We start from the raw sequence: 16,329 nt of genomic DNA, 5'->3' as shown, positions 1-16,329 counted from the left end.
AAACAGTAAGGGAAAAAGGTCAAGTAACATATAAAGGCAGACCTATTAGAATCACACCAGATTTTTCACCAGAGACTATGAAACCCAGAAGATCCTGGACAGATGTCATACAGACCCTAAGAGAACACAAATGCCTGCCCAGGTTACTGTATCCTGCAAAACTCTCAATTAACATAGATGGAGAAACCAAGATATTCCATGACAAAACCAAATTTACACAATATCTTTCTACAAATCCAGAGTTACAAAGGATAATAAATGGTAAAGCCCAACATAAGGAGGCAAGCTACACCCTAGAAAAAGCAAGAAAGTAATCCTCTTGGCAACAAAACAAAGAGAAGAAAAGCACACAAACATAATGTCACATCCAAATATGAATATAACAAGAAGCAATAATCACTATTCCTTAATGTCTCTGAACATCAATGCTCTCAACTCCCCAATAAAAAGACATAGATTAACAAACTGGATATGCAATGAGGACCCAGCATTCTGCTGCCTACAGGAAACACACCTCAGAGACAAAGACAGACACTACCTCAGTGTGAAAGGCTGGAAAACAACTTTCCAAGCAAATGGTCTGAAGAAGCAAGCTGGAGTATCAATTCTAATATCAGATAAAATCAATTTTCAACTAAAAGTCATCAAAAAAGATAAGGAAGGACACTTCATATTCATCAAGATGGACTCTCAATCCTAAATATCTATGCCCCAAGTACAAGGGCAACTACGTACGTAAAAGAAACCTTACTAAAGCTCAAAACACACATTGCACTGCACACAACAATATTAGGAGGTTTCAACACCCCACTCTCATCAATGGACAAATCATGGAAACAGAAATTAAACAGAGATGTAGACAGACTAAGAGAAGTCATGAACCAAATGGACTTAACAGATAGTTATAGAACATTCTATCCTAAAGCAAAAGGATATACATTCTTCTCAGCTCCTCATGGTACTTTCTCCAAAATTTACCATATAATTGGTCAAAAAACGGGCCTCAACAGGTACAGAAATATAGAAATAATCCCATGCGTGTTATCAGACCACCACGGCCTAAAGCTGGACTTCAATAACAATAAGGGAAGAACACCCACATATACGTGGAAGTTGAACAATGTTCTACTCAATGATAACCTGCTCAAGGAAGAAATAAATAATAAAGGGCTTATGTCTAGGAAACTGGGAAAGGGAATAACAATTGAAATGCAAATAAAAATAATATCTAATGAAAAATAAAACAAAATATTTAAAAAAAGAAAGGCTGTTACACTCATGAAATATTAGAAATTGTGGTTATACAATCTGCACAATATTGGATCTATCCATCAGCATTATTAGTCATTAGTAGGTGACTCTCAAAGAGCCCAATTTTTCTCTGTGGTTCTATTGGTAGTTAATAGGTTGTTGGGTAAGGTAAGTAGAATCATTTATAGTGGTGATGTAGCCAGTACTAAGTAGGCTAAACTACAATAAATAGCTCTTAGACATGATTATACCAGAAACCCTAGTTATGCTCAGTGTTTGTGTTTGTGTGTGTGTGTGTGTGTGTGTGTGTGTGTGTGTGTTTGTGTGTGTGCAAGTAGGAAAGGGATTACCTTGAAAGAAGGGGTGCAGCAGAAGAGAGAAGCAATGAGGTCAAGCTTCTCAAAATACACTGAACATACACATAAAATTGTACAAAAAATATCCTTAGTGTATATATATATATATATATATATATATATATATATATATATATATGAAGCATATACAAGTGATAAAAACTAGCAAAACATTTTCATAGGAAATATAAAGTAACTTAAATATTAACAGAATGTAGGTTCAGAAAAATTGGCTTCTTAATGAATTCACTCATTAATGTGAAAAATAATTTCTGAGTTATTCAATATATTATCTGCTTAGGTAATTGTGGACCTATTGTCATAAAATCTTGTAAGGTAGAGTACTTGAACAAAGCATTGCACAAATGGGGTTTCAAAAATATCCACACAATACTTTATCAAATTTATTGCAGGATATGAAGAACATCCAGAAAAAAAAAAGACTTGCTTTGCAGGAAGTTGGTTTTCAATAGATTGTTTGAATTAGGAGTGAGAACACTATGTAAATATTCAGAAATCAGTTTGCAGTTCAGACGTAGCACAAAGGCTATGGAGGTTTCACAGTAGATAAGATGCTTACTGTGCATGCATGAAAACCTGCATTTATTTCTCCAGTGCCCAAAATGGCATATATCTTTAACATCTATGCTGGGAAGGGTAAAAATAGATAGATCCCTGGGGATTTCTGGCCAAGAAGTCTCTAAAAATGTAAGCTGTATACACAATAAGATAACTATGTCTAAAATAACATTAAAATTAATTAAGTAATATAAAGAAGACACCCCACATCAACTTCTGATATCCACACAGGCATACAAAAGCATGTACATGCAAGTGCACACAGGACTGCAAGCATGTAAGAACATGCATGCACACATGCACACATGCACACATGCACACACATACACACACATGCAGAGAGAGAGAGAGAGAGAGAGAGAGAGAGAGAGAGAGAGAGAGACATAAAGAGAAACACCACTGTCTTAAAGATAAGCTGCTGTTTCATCTAAAGGATAAAAAATAGATTCATAGTTTGTTAGCAATATTCTTTGTTAATACTTGACTTAATAAGATGTTTTAGTTAAAATTTTAAGGTTGAATAACTCTTTGATGAAGAAGGAGCACACATAACCATGGAACTTCAAACTGCAGAAATCATAAACTAATTGGAAACAATCACTCAATGCAATAAATATTTTTATGTATCTAACAAGACTATAATGGTAGCACAAAACTAAATGACATACAGCTATATCGCAAATATTAATTCCAACTTATTTGCAATATATGACAATGATGAAAGGCATAGAAGGATAAGTGGAAAGGAGAAAATAATGAAGCACTCCAAGTAAGAAAATAATTTGCTGAAGAGTTAAGAAGAATGATAAAATAGTATATACTCACAAGATTTTCATAAAACCTTGGGTAGTATAATGCCCTCCACCCAAAAGATGGTTTTGAAGTAAATGACATTAATATAAATCTTTGTTTTGGGGAAGTAGAAAATTGCCAATGATGCTTTTTAATATCAGTAGAAAGCTCAATTAAGCCACAGTACTTAGGCAATACAATATCATACACAGCCACTCTTTTATGCATATTATAGTGCACACAAAAGAAACTATAGACTGTGATAAAATGGTCTCCTCTATTTTAACAGTGTATTCATCAAGTATACTGGGGCATTTTGTACATTGAGGTGATATTTAGAAAAATTTTATTATGTAAAAGTCTTGTTACCACTAGCCACACTAAACATGATAAAAACCTGCCACTCACATCCTCATTTCTCATCAAAGTATTCTTTTCTCCAGTAAACTTTTCTTAATGCCATGTGTTTTCCTTGCTTGACAGGATTTTTCCAATAATGTTTTAGTGCAAAGGGAATCGAACAATAAAGATGAACTCATTTGTAATCCCTTCTTTTCAAACATTGTCCCACATGAATTGAAGTGAAATTAATTAAAAAGAAAGCAGAGTGACTAATAAGAAATCTCTGTTGTGAAAGGATGTTTTTTAATCCTGTGTTTTGAAAGGCAGATATGAATCACTAACAGCTTGCAGTCACGTATTATTTATGTGTAGTTTGTATAATATAGTTCTTAGCTTTTCATTCAAGCTTTATTCCTTTATAATTGTGCCCTCTACAGTCTTGCCAAGTGAATGAAGATCACTTCAGTTTGAAAGAACAGTGATAAGTCTAGATACTCAAATATAAATCTGCTGATTTAGGCAGACAAGCTATATTTAATTATTTTTTTTCTTTTTTTTTTTCTTCCGGAGCTGGGAACCGAACCCAGGGCCTTGCGCTTCCTAGGCAAGCGCTCTACCACTGAGCTAAATCCCCAACCCCAAATTTAATTCTTTATAGATATTCCTGACGTATTTAATTTGGAGAAACAGCTAGCAGAAAAGGTAGCTGTTGAATTAAGCAGTGGATTGGCTGTGTGGTAACCACAAGAAAAAGAAAATTAAGTTTATATACATACAATTCTCCTTCTTTCAATACAGAACACAATATAATTAGTGACAATACAAGATTTTGTCTAAGCCGTATAATCATGGAAAATGTGATCAGAGATTAAGAAGGTCCTGCTCTTAGTATTCCAGAAAATATAGTGGATTGTAAACACTAAATTTATACAACAGGACTTAAGAAGTTTCAAGAATATTACCTTTTGTCTACCTATGACAAGGTCCAACAAAATTCCCAAAATCCTATTTTTTACTTCATGCTATAGTTTTAATATGAGTTTTGCCTACCAAAACTTATGTTAGGCCTTACTCACTCAAGTCCAAATACTGCAGGTGAAGCCAAAAAGGAGGTTCTTGATTCATGAAGCAGAACCCTCTTGAAGACAGCAGTGAGTGACACAATTTAGTAAAATAATGGATGTTATAAAAGTCTGGCTCTCTAAAAAAGCCTCAGGCTCCTCTCTTCTGCACTTGCCTTACTACTTTTGTACTCCCAGCACCTGTTACTTTCTGACAGGTTGGAATAGAGCATGAAGCTATTATCAGTTGCAGCCCCCTGATATTGCACATTGATAAATCAACAATTATGAACTCAATAATTACAGTTATCTTCATGAATCATCCAGGATCCAATATTCTGATGTAGCATATTGAGTATAACATCTTATAAATAAGGACTGGTTTCCCCATGTGTACAAGAGTTAATTTTCTCTCTTTCCTCCAGGTCTTTTAATTCTGAACACATTCCTAATATTGTGATATATAGCCCCTCCTGAGAATAAGCTGAGACACTCGAAAATCATATCTGACACACAGCCTAATTTTCATTCTATTCTCCATAGACTCAGTCTTTGTTAAAGACGAAAATATCTTTTGATATGTTCATCAGTATTACTACCATAGCTTTCTTCCTGTTGCAAGATGTCTTTTCCTATGCAATATAACTTTACTGTAGCAAAAAACTTTTAATAATTTAAGATTATATTATTTTATGTTTATTAATGCTTGTCTGCATGTATATTCTATGCATGCCCAGTGGCTACAGAGTTCAGAAGAAGGTATGAAATTAAACAGAAGAGGGATTACAAATGACTGTTTTTGTCTGTATGAATGCTAGAAACAAAACCTGAGTTCTGTACAAGAGAAAGAGCTTTTTAACCACTAATCCATTTATCCAGTTCCACATAAATTTTTCAAGACTTTTTGCCTTGTATTTAGTAATTCAGATAATGAAGTAAATATTGCTGCATTTAAAAATATGAGATGATGGCAAGGTGAAAACGAAAAATAATATGAATTTTGATATAATCATTGCATTCTGTGTGTTAAAGAATATAGAGCCACAGATAGAAGGTTATATACATATTTATAAGATGTTTACTGAGGTTTCTATTAGTTCCCAATTATATAAATCTATTGCATGAAGAAAAATTCATTAGGGTGTAAGATCAAAATTTAAAAAAAAATTATGGCATAAATTGATAGAAATGCAGCTAAAATAGAGAGTACAGAGATTACCCCAATCACATGGGGATTTTCATCCATAGTTCGGAACTTACATATGGAAAAATTAGTCATTAACTCCAAGTAGAGAGTTGTGATAAATGTCTGTAACATGAGGCAGAGTGAATGCAGACATATATTATAGAAGTTATTAAGGTTAAATAAAAGTCTGTGGTTACAGGTAGAGAGCTTAACAGATGTAAATATTTTGAGCTAAAGTCCTGGTTTGATAAGTTGCTTATTGGCATTAGAATTGGTAGAAGTTGTTTAAGTTTGTTTTAAGGAGAGTACAGAGATTACCCAAATCACTTGGGGATTTTCATCCATGGTTCGGAATTTAGATAAAGAAAAATTAGTCACTGACTCCAAGTAGAGTATTGTGATATTTACAAGTTATTAAGTTTAAATAAAAATCTGTACCTCCGGGTAGAGATCTTAACTGATGGATATATTTTGGACTAAAGTCCTGGTTTGATATGTTACTTATTGGCATTGGAATTGATAGAAGGTATTTGGTTTATTTTATGAATTACCCCCTCCAATGGCCATATGGCTCGTTGATGCCAGCTAGCAATGATTTGTGGTAATTTTTTATATCTACCACAACAGGAAGTTCAGATTCTCTTAACATGGGCTCCACAGGAATTTTGGGTTAATTTCCTGATTTCACAGAGTACAGAAGCCTATCAGGCTTTCTTCCTTTAAAAAAAATGTTTAGTCTTCATGATGGGTGTGACTTTGAGTTTTATGGTTATATTATTACTCTGGGAGAGAGTGCAAGATACAAGCTATTCTGTTGACACACTAAAGAACACAGTATTTTGGGAGAAAGATTTTGTCTTTGTGTTTTTAAAAAGTGCAATTAGACTTTACAGAGTCATACTGATCAGATTTGATAGAGGTAGACCACCGGAAAACATTAATTCATGAGAATCAAACAAAAAGAGATTTCGATTCTAAACTTTTGTCTTGAGAGTTTTATTTTACAGTGTGCCTACGTGGATTCCTGATCTCAAGGACTTTCAGCTGAGTCCAGTCAGGACACAATGGCTACAGCATTTGCTTCATTCTTCCTACCACCTACCCACAAGGATATCTCAAAGCCCATGTTAGGGGCTGAAAGTGGTTATTCTAAAGTTGTTCTTATGAGGAATTTAAAATTGGTTGTAATTTAACAAGGAGGAATTAGCTAGAATGAGTTGTATAGACATAATCTCATTTGGTAACTAAGCAAAAATCATGTCTTTGCTTTGGTATAAAATTTATTTGTCAAAAAATTTAAAAGTACAAGGTTTAGAGCCAGTCCTTCTGTTGATGTCATTACAAACTTGTAAGTTGAGTCCACATGTGAGTTAAGGGCCAAATAGCAAATTCATGGCTCTGACTTTGTGAGAGTACTTTCAAGATAATATTAAGATATAAAGACAATAGTCCAGATTGTCTTGTATAGATAGATGGTTTTCAAAAATGTCAGAAATCCACAAAATTTGAGATTTAAAGTTATCTTTTGTTGAGACATATCTGCTCCTAACAGTTCCCCTTTGTCAGATTTAATGTAGAATTTGGACATCTCTACCTCCAGATAAGGCAATACTTTGTGGCTAGGCAGCCACTGGACAAAACTGCCTGTTACATCTGCAGACTATGCTGTCCAGAAAATGACAAATTATGCAGAATAGTTGACTGATAAACTCCACCAAGACAGGGTGATCAGCCCTTCAAAATCTGCATTTCAACAGTCTTTCAGTTGATTTTGGGCCAGAAGTTTGAAGACTTGAGCTCACATGTTGCTAACAGGGGACTGTGCTAGTGGAGATTTGCCTCTACAACCTCTCAGTTCTGGAAGCCGTGTTAGGCTTCCTACGTGTATGGATATTTGGTCATTCTCAGATTTCTGATGGGGTTGAAGACTGATTATAGTTTCAGAGCCTATCAGGCTGTTTAACTCTGGAAATACATATTTTATTGGATAGTTATCAGATAGTATACAAGCTAGCCAAGACATAATATAGATTTTAAGCCTTTCTTAAGCTGGAATGGATAACTAAATGTTCTGTTTAATTGATATAGTGATGGACTGAGTGTTCAGTATATCATATATTTTATAAATTGTAGAATGGTAATAATTGTACTCAATTTATATACAAGTGAAAAGGTCTTTTAACTGGACAAAAAGGGGGAAATATTTTGGTTTGCCCTTGAGTTATCTGTATTTTGATGCTAATTCCACTCCCCCAAGGACTGCTGCCTAGTCATGTGCTCAGGACTCAGGTGACTTCACCATAAACTTCTCCCCGTTGAATTTGTAAAATACAGGTGAGGGGCAGGTACAGGATAGAAGGAGGCCTGTCATTGGATGAGAAAGAAGGATAGGCAGGAGAAAAGTTCGAAGGAAGTAGAGGAGACTGGAACAGAAAGGAGGATTAGACAGGAGGGAGAGGCAAGAAGCCATGGCAGGTGACATTAAGATTCTGCTCTGCGTGTTTACAGGTTGTTATTAATATTCTTAAGGGATGGATGGTACTGGGCTTTGTAGGTTTGGTGGCCAATTATATCTTACCAATTGGTTCAAAAAAAAGAATATCTAAATATCTAAAAGGGCATTTTAACTTTAACAAGCTACAATGGAGCAGAACATGGCACTAGGGAGAAAGTTCTAACAGAAAATACAAGGTGAAATATGGTTCTTCTAGAGTACTGGTTCCTAACATGTGAATGACAATCACTTTGGGTGTCACCTATAAGCATTGAAAAATATTTATTTACATTATAATTGAAAACAAGAGCAAAATAACAGTTATGAAGAAGCAACCAAAAATGTCTTGGTTTGGAGTCACTAAAATATGAAAAATTATATTAAACTGATGTAACATCAGGAAGGTTGAGAACCACAGGTCTAAACTGTGATTGTATTTAGAATTCAGACATTATAAAGTGTGTATGTAAAACAATTGATGGGTATTCCTATTAGCATTATTACATGTATCCATGTTGGTATTTGTATTCATATTATTACTTGGACATATACTCTCCTGTATTCCTTCTTTTTTCAGATAGTCCTCATTTCTTTATTTTTTATTGGATATATTATTTTTATTTACATTTCCAATGTTAATCCCTTTTCTGGTTCCCTATCCATAAGCTCCCAGTTCTTCTCTCTCCCCCCATATGAATGCTCTCCCCATCCACCCCCTTACCACCACACAACATTTCCCTACACTGGGAACATTCCTACCTCCCTGTGATGAACCCTACTTGATCATGGTGAATTATCATTTTGATGTGCTCTTGCTTTTGTTTTATAAGAATTTTATTGATTATTTTTGCATTGATAGTCATCAGGGAAATGGGTCTGAAGTTCTCTTTCTTTGTTGAGTCTTTGTGTGGTTTAGGTATAAGTGTAATTGTGATTTCCAAGAATAAATTGGGTAGTGTTCTATGTTTCTATTTCTGAGAAATACTTAGATGAACATTGGTATTAGTCGGTCTTTGAAGGTCTGCGAGAACTCTGCAATAAACCCAACTGGTCCTGGTCTTTATTTATTTTGGAGTCATGGGACTGTTTAGATAGTTTACCTAATACTGATTTAACTTTTGTATCTCTTATCTGTCTAGAAAATGGGCCATTTCTTCCAAATTTTCCAGTTGTGTTGAGTATATGCTTTTGTAGTAGGATCTAATAATTTCTAAAATTCCCTTTGTTCTTGTTCTTGTATCTCCCTTTTCATTTCTGATTTTCTTAATTTGGAAACACTCTCTGTGCCTTCTGCATATTCTAATGGTTAGGCAAAGGATTTTACTACGTTTTTGATTTTTTTCAAAGAACCAGCACCTTTTAATCTTTTTTTTTTTTGATTCTTTGTTTAATTCTTTTTGTTGCAATTTGGTTGATTTCAGGCCTGAATTTGATTATTTCCTGCCATCTACTCCTCTTTGATGTATTTTGTTCTTTCTGTTCTAGAGCTTTTCGATGTGCTATAAAAATTGGAGATGCGCTCTCCCTAGTTTACTTTTTGGTGGCACTCAGAGCTATGATTTTTCCTCTTAGCACTTCTTTCACTGTGTCCCATAAGTTTTGTTGTATTGTGCCTTCATTTTCATTAAATTCAAAAAAGTTTTTAACATCTTTCTTTATTAATTATTTGACAAAGTTATCATTGAGTAGACTATTGTTCATCATCTACGTGTATGTGGGATTTCTGTTGTTTTATTTGTTATTGAAGATCCGTCTTAGACCATGGGATTATTCCAGTCTTCTTGTATCTGTTGAGTCCTGTTTTGTGTTCGAATATATGGTCAATTTTGAAGTCGGTACCATGAGGTGCTAAGAATAAGATATATTCTTTTGTTTTAAGAATAAATGTTATATAGATATCTGTTAAATTCATTTGTTTCATAACTTTTGTTAGGTTCACTGTGTCTCTGTTTTCTTTCCATAGTCTCTCCAATGCTCAGAGTGGGGTGTTGAAGTCTCCCACTGTTATTGTGTGAGGTACAATGTGTGCTTTGAGCTTTAATAAGGTTTCTTTTGTAAATGTAGTTGTCCTTGCATTTGGAGGATAGATATTCAGAATTGAGAGTTCATCTTGGTGGATATTTTACTTTGGTGAATATGAATTTTCCTTCCTTATCTTTTTTGATAACTTTTGGTTTAATGTTGATTTTATTCAATATTAGGATGGCTATTTTAACATGTTTCTTCAGACCATTTGCTTGGAAAGTTGTTTTTCAGCCTTTTACTCTGAGGTAGTTTCTGTCTTTGCCATTGAGGTTTATTTCCTGTATTCAGCAAAATTCTGGGTCCTCTTTCCTTATTCAGTCTGTTAGTCTATGTCTTTTTATTGGTGAATTGAGCCCATTGATGTTGAGAGACATTAGGGACAAATGATTTTGCTTCCTCTTATTTTCATTTTTTGAGGTGGAATTATATTATGTTTGTGTGGATCTCTTCTTTTGCATTAGTTGCAAGAAAATTACTTTCCTGCTTTGCCTAGGATATAGTTTCCCTCCTTATGTTGGAGTATTCCATCTATTATCCTTTGTAGGGCTGAATTTGTAGAAAGACATTTTGCAAATTTAGTTTTCTCATGGAATATATTGGTTTCTCTATCTATCTTAATTGAGATTTTTGCTGGATATAGTAACCTTGACTGGCATTTGTGTTCTCTTTGTGTCTGTATGACAACTGCCCATGATCTTCAGGCTTTCAGAGTCTGTAGTGAGAAGTTTAGAGTAAATCTGATAGGTCTGTCTTCATAGGTTACTTGACCTTTTTTCTTCCTGCTCTTAATATTCCTTCTTTGTTTAATGCATTAGTTGTTTTAATTATTATATGACTGGAGGAATTACTTTTCTGGTACAATCTATTTGGTATTCTGTAGGCTTCATATATGTTTATGGGCATCTCTTTCTTTAGGGAAAAATTTTTCTATAATTTTGCTGAACATATTTACTGGCCTTTTAAGTTGAGGATCTTCACTCTCTTCTATATCTATTTTCCTTAGGTTTGATATTCTCAATGTTTCCTGGATATTTTGCATAAGGAGAATTTTGCATTTTGTATTTTCTTTGATGATTGTGTCAATGATTTCTATGGTATCTTCTTCCCCTGAGATTCTCTCTTCTATTTCTTGTATTCTGTTGGTAATGTTTGTATCTATGACTCTTGATCACTTTCCTAGGATATTGATCTCTTTTGGATAACCTGAGACATAAAGTAAAAACCCAGAATTACTTTTCTTTCTTTCTTTCTTTCTTTTTTTTTTGATTTTAAAAGAAGAAGTTTATTAAGAATGCACTGAACAGAATTAAAAGAACAAGTAGCACAAAAAGTAGCAAGTAGAACATTGTAACATTATATATATATATATATATATATATATATATATATATATATGTGTGTGTGTGTGTGTGTGTGTGTGTGTGTGTGTGTGTATATCAAGTTATGGGGTTATAACTGAGATGATTGAAGTGGACTTATTCAAACCAAAGTCATGTTATCAAATAGAAGGCTTGCAAACCTACAGCAGAAATCAACTGAAGAAGCTTGCCAAATTGAGCTTTTTCTCCTTGGTGAGCCTCCCTTACCTAAATTCCTTTGTTCTGCTTATTCCCCACCTTACCAAAGGCATTTTACATGTGATTATTTTATATCATTATGTTATAATTTTAGAAGCTTAAAGAAATTTTAAAAAATAAGTTGATATTTATTGAACACTTTTATGAACAGCTCTCAGCATTTCTCATTTTATTTCATGTTTAGTTTAAAAGTATTTATATAGTAAGTAAAATCCTATAGCAAGTTTTAAGTAAAATATGCTTAGAAAAATATTTCAATGCTCTTAAATTATCCTTTCATCATTAACACATGTCTTTAGCATTATTTTCTACTGGCACATAGTACAGCAATGATGTGAAATCTCGTAGTTTTACTATAAAGGTTTTCTAAAATAAACTTACAACAACTTAATTATGAAAAGTAAAACAATTGCAATACAATTAAAGAACTTCTAGTGGTATTATCATCCATCATTAATTTCAAGCTGATCTACAGAGCTACAGTGAAAAAAAGCATAATATTGGACTAAAAACAAACCTGTTGATCAATGAAATAAAATTTAAGACCCTGAGGTAAATCCACAAACACATATAGACTGTTGGTTATTTATAAAGAACCCATAAATACACAATTGAAAAATGAAAGCTTCTTCAATAATTTGTGCTAGTCTAACTTGTCATCTTCATGTAGAATAATACAAGTAGATCTATATTTATCATCATGCATAAGACCTAAATATTAAATCAGATACAATAAACATTATAAGAAAGAAGTGACAATCTTGAATGCATTAGCAAAGGAGACACTTTCCTAACGAGAAAAATGACAGCACAGGTACTAATCTAAGTAATGATGAGAACATCATGAAACTGAAAGTCTGCTATAAGACAAAAGATACCTTCAATAGGACAAAACTACAACTTACACAATAGGATAAGAACTTCCACTAGCTCTACATCTGACAGAAGGTTAATGTCAATACATACAAATTACTCAAAAAATCAAACATCAACAAATAATCTAAATAATCAAAATAATCTAATTACAAATAGAGTGAAAATCTAAACACAGAATTTTAAGAGTAAAAAATAAATTTCAAGTGGCTGAGAAACACTTGAAGGAATGTTTAATATTCTCAGATATTAAGGAAATGCAAATCAACGATTCTGATATTCTTTCTTGTACCTGTCAGAAAGGGTTAAATCAAGAACAAGTGACGGCTCATACTGGCAATGATATAGAGCAAGGAGGCTCACCCCCTTCATTGCCTGTGGGAGTAAAAACATGTACAGCCACTTTGGAAATCAAAATGATGGTTTTTAGAAAACTGGCAATTGATCTACCCCAAGAAACACCTATACCACTCTTGGGGAGATACCCAAAATGCTCGGTCGCTAGAAGACAAGTGCAACTATGCATAATAATTTTATTCATAAAATCCAGAAACTGCCCCTCATCCAATAAATGTATAAAGACAATATGATTCATTTACATAATGGAGTATCATTTAGCTGTGACAAAGAATAACATAATGGAATTAGCAGGCAAATTAATTGCTGGACCTAGAAAATGAGAATTATCCTGCTGAGGTAACTTAGACCCAGAAAGACAAAAATTGTATGTATTTACTTATGATTGGATATTAGCTGTGAAATAGCATATGGTCATACTAAAATCCACAGACACAGATAGGATAACAAATGGGGAATTCAAAGAGTGGAGTAACATGTGACTCTACCTAGTAAAGTGAAAGAGAATAGATTTCACAGGTGAATTGAAAGCAGATGGGAGCAGAAGGAGGGGGGAACAGGTTGAGGGATAGAGGGAAAGAGTACTGGGAAAGTCAACTATAAATGGGGAGCATCTCTGGTACAAGACTGAGATCTAGTGCAATGGAAACTCCCAGAGTGACTCTAGAGGAAAACTCCTATCACTGGTGGATAATAAACCTTAACAGGACAGCTCCTGTTACCAAAAATGATTAGGATAGCCACTCAGCCACACAGAAAAGAAAAGAAAAGAAAATCTTTCATCTAAAACTTTTCCTGCCTGCAAGGTATGCAGGGGTAAAATTGACATAGAACTTGTAGCAAGGGCCAACCAATTACTGGTCCAACTTGAGACACATGCTCTAAAATGAACCACAAACAGAACACTGTCTGGAGACGAAGATGCAGAGGTTGAACAGACAGAAACCTAGGCTAGAACCCAGCATGGATGACAAAAAAAAAAAAAAACAAGATTTGCTTCAGGATATTTCATTGCACTGTGAAACCCAGTATTATGTTTATACCAAAAAACTGTTCCTAGTTTTGGTATGGTTCACCCTTTTTCACAAACCTTTAATTCCACTGTCTGCAGTAGAGACTTGCCTTTATTATATGCATTTAATTCCAAATGATAATATTAAAGTTAGGTTACAAAAGGAAACCCCAATATTTAAAACTGATGTCTAATTAGTATAAGACAAATGACAAATTAGAGAAGGATTTGACAAAATTGGAAATGCTCAAATATCTTGAGAAGAGAGAAGAAGGTGAACTTACTTAGGAGGGCATCATATAGAGAGTCAGTTGTACTGGGAGACAGATTTCAGAGACAGAATAAACTTGATATGAATGAAGTCAGAAAGACCAGAGAATGAGAAGGAACCAGTTTATTAAGATAGATTGGCGGAGTTAATTTGAGGCCAAGAGGAGCAATTCAGTCAGCGACCCAGAGATAAACCATATTGAATGCTTCATCTTATATAGGAGTTGGAGCCAGAGAAACTAAGCTGAACATGCCAGTCAAAGTTTGCAAAGAACCAGAAAGGGTGAGCTTATTCAGCAGTAAGACTCAGAGGCTGAAAGCACTCTAGACCTATATTAGATTATATGGCAGATAGAAAATTTGAGGACTAGTCGTAGGTTAGCAGATAGAGGCAGTAAGCCTCAGAGATGAATATTATATCAAGGAGAATAAAAGTTACTTCAACAATAATTCATGATGATATTCTGTTATACAACTAGATTGGAGCCTATCATTATCTGAGAGGCTTCATCCAGGAACTGATGGGAGCAGGTGCAAAGACCTGCTTTGTTATGTTAGGAAAAAGCCCAGAGAAAGGAAAGATTTTAGAAGTGAGAAGAGTCAAGGACACTACAAGAAAACACATAGAATCAACTATCCCAGACTTATGGGATTACACAAAGACTAAACCCACAATCAAGGAGTATATGTGGGTCTGACCTAGGTCCTGTAAAATGATGCATGTTTTGGTAGCATAGATCTTATGGGACATCTAACAATAGAAACAGGGCTTATCTCTTATGCTTTTGCATGCTTTTGTGACCCTTTTCATCCTCCTACACTGTTGCTTCTTCTAGTTATAATATGAGGGGATGTGCATAGTCGTTTTGCAACATATGTCATATTTAGTTGATATACAATGGAGGAATATCCTTTTCTAAATGAATATAGAAAAGGAGTGGATCAGGGGTAGAGGGAAGTTGGGGGAAAGGAATTAGGAAGAAATGAGGGAGGAGAAACTGCAATTGTAATATAAAATATTAAAGAAGAATAAATTAAAACGTAAGATTTTCATTAAGAAGATAGCACAAAGAAACCACAACAACAACAAAAACCACCCACAAAAAAAAATCTGTCTCTAGGAAAGAAGATGATGAGAATATCAGGAAGGAAAAACAAAACATGAAGTTTCTCCCAAATTTAACATTCTGTGATTATATAACTGGTTCCAATTTTAGCACTTTGTGATTTTATTGTTTAACCAACTAAGCACTTATTCATTTCTGAGCTTCTCAGAATACATAAATATTTCACTAATTCTAACTTCTCTTTGATGTGCATTTTTATATTAAAATGAAGTTGTTCTGCAGAAATGTATTCTGTTCATCTTGAATGACTATACAACTTTAACTCCACTGTTAATATTTTATATTAAAATGAATAGTCATATGGGTGTTATTGCTGTTTGAAGGAAAGAAATTGATTAAGGGGGTCACAATATATTTATGTGAACTTATTCTTTTCGAAGTCATTGTTGAAAGTTGGTTTCTATGAAGTGTATACACACTTCACATATCAAAAGTTAAAAAAAAACAACACTTCGACAAATAATAAAATGCTAACTTCCTTAAACATATTGTAGTCTATTTAAATTTTGGGAAAGAGAATCCTAAATTGAGAAATGCTTCTATAAGTTTGTCCAAAAGGCAGATCTTTGAAGTGTTTCCTTGATTTAAGTTTGATTAATGGCCTACAACCCACCATTAGAAGTAGCAGTCATGGGCAAATGGTTCTGTATTCTATAAAACCCAGGCATGAACCCAGGCAAGAAAAACAATAAAATATGTTTCTAACTCCAGGAATCTCTCTTTGTACTTTCTGTCTCTACTCCTACCTCTCCTACCTGATCCTTCTCATGGCCAGTCAACTCAAAAATATTTTTTATTACCACTCTGCAGGTAGTTTCATGCCCCCTTTCCCAATCTAACCTTGTCAATTTGCCTCTCTGGGTCTGAGTATTGTAGCAGGACTAACATTAATTTAACAGCAGTTAAGCTATTATCTACTTATAAGTAAGTATCAGTGAAGGTTTGTCTTTCTGGGACTGTGTTTCCTCACTTGGGATTTTGTTGTTTTTCTGCTGTTGTTCTATTTGCTTGCAAGTTTTATGATATC

This window comes from Rattus norvegicus, chromosome X (genome assembly GCF_036323735.1).
Source record: "Rattus norvegicus strain BN/NHsdMcwi chromosome X, GRCr8, whole genome shotgun sequence".
Taxonomy (NCBI): domain Eukaryota; kingdom Metazoa; phylum Chordata; class Mammalia; order Rodentia; family Muridae; genus Rattus; species Rattus norvegicus.
Note: the sequence above shows the minus strand (reverse complement) of the source record.